This window comes from Castor canadensis, chromosome 1, assembly GCF_047511655.1.
Source record: "Castor canadensis chromosome 1, mCasCan1.hap1v2, whole genome shotgun sequence".
NCBI lineage: Eukaryota > Metazoa > Chordata > Mammalia > Rodentia > Castoridae > Castor > Castor canadensis.
The window spans coordinates 192,437,967-192,439,785 of NC_133386.1; the positions used below are offsets into that span (position 1 = coordinate 192,437,967).

General features: G+C 35.8%; 1 pseudogene; it reads left to right on the forward strand.

The window, feature by feature from the left end:
- Nucleotides 1-317: 317 nt before the first annotated feature.
- Nucleotides 318-1,261, forward strand: LOC109702626 (olfactory receptor 8J3-like; annotated as a pseudogene).
- Nucleotides 1,262-1,819: the final 558 nt, after the last annotated feature.

The following is a 1,819-nucleotide window of genomic DNA, read 5'->3' on the forward strand; positions in this document are numbered from 1 at the left end:
TGGAAGCACAATGTGTGTGTACACATATAAACACACTAAAAATTTTCTGCTATATAATTCATATATTCATAACAAGATTAAAACATGAATAGTGAATTAAATACAATATCCTTTGCAAATTATCCAACAGTGAATATATAAATTTTCAAAGCATTTCTAAGGAACAGAATTTATTTCTGAGGTTTATGAACAATTTGGAGAATATTAAGAATTGAAGTTCAGTTTGACAAATCAGGTAACATTTAATGACAGCACACAAAAGAGAAAGTAATTTTTTCTTCTGTTATCATTTCCCCTTTAAAAGATGAATAAAACAAATGACCACTAGGAATCTCACCTGGGTGACTGAATTCATTCTCATGGGAGTCTCAGACCTTCCAGAGTTGCAGATTCCCCTCTTCCTTGTCTTCCTGGTCATCTATGTGCTCACCGTGGCAGAGAACCTGGGCATCATCACCCTCACCAGTGTCAACTCAAAACTCCAAACCCCCATGTACTACTTCCTCCGACACATGGCCATCATCAACCTTGGCACCTCCACCATCATTACCCCTAAAATGCTGGTCAACTTGTTAGTAAGAAAACCACCTCATACTATGAATGTGCCACCCAACTGGGGGGATTCCTGTTTTTTGTAGTAGCCGAGATCTTCATGTTGGCTGTGATGGCCTATGATTGCTATGTGGCCATTTGCAATCCCCTGCTGTACATGGTGGTGGTGTCTCTGAGGATGTGCTTTCTGCTGGTGTCCCTCACATACCTGTATGGCCTGTTCACAGCTATAGTAGTTACCCCATGTGTATTCTCTGTATCTTGTTGTTCTTCCAATGTCATCCACCATTTTTATTGTGATAATATTCCCTTGTTAGCATTGTCCTGCTCTGATACACAAATGCCAGAAACAGTAGTGTTTATCTTCTCTGGAAAAAACTTGGTTTTTTCCATGATCATTGTCCTAGTATCCTACTTCAATATTACCCTTGCCATTTTGAGGATACGTTCAGCAGAAGGAAGGAAAAAAGCCTTTTCTACCTGTGATTCTCATATGATGCCTGTCACTGTGTTCTGTGGCACTCTCCTTTCCATGTATTTGCAACCAAGGACAAATCACTCATTAGACACTGACAAAATGGCTTCCATCTTCTACACGGTAGTGATACCAGTGCTAAACCCTGTAATTTATAGCTTAAGGAACAAGAATGTGAAGGATGCTTTCAAGGGATTCCTGAATAATCCATGCCAAGCATTTAAACAAATGTAAATTTAAAATTTCAAGTAACTTTGCAAAAGGGATTTTGCTCCCTCTTAAAAAATACTGTTCTTAAAAGAATTGGCAATAAATGGTGAGAAAATCATTAATTTCAGTAGGAAGAAAGTCAATTTTTATCCCAACCAACCTTACCTATTCAAATAAGAAAAGAACATATGTAAATAATAAATTATGAGAGGCACATTTCATAAGTAAACTGTAAGATACTAAAGGATTCTTATGATTGCTAATCAAATACTAGAAATCTTAATAGCAGGTGGTACAGAACTGTGAGTCTCCTTTTTGGAAAGGTGTCAAGACTCAGATTCTCCTTGCAGAAGATATGCTTTGTTCAACTATTAGAGATAGTATTTTAATATTTATAGCATTTCATCCATCAAGGTCTGAATTTTAAAAACCATCTTTCTCTTGCCCTTAAAGATAAATGTGTATGACAGAAAAAATACTTTTTAGTAAAATGATAAACACTGCACAAAAGATGTTAAATTCATATGGAAATAGATCATGTGGAAAATAGTCTAAAATAAAGAGAAAAATATTTTCTTTTTT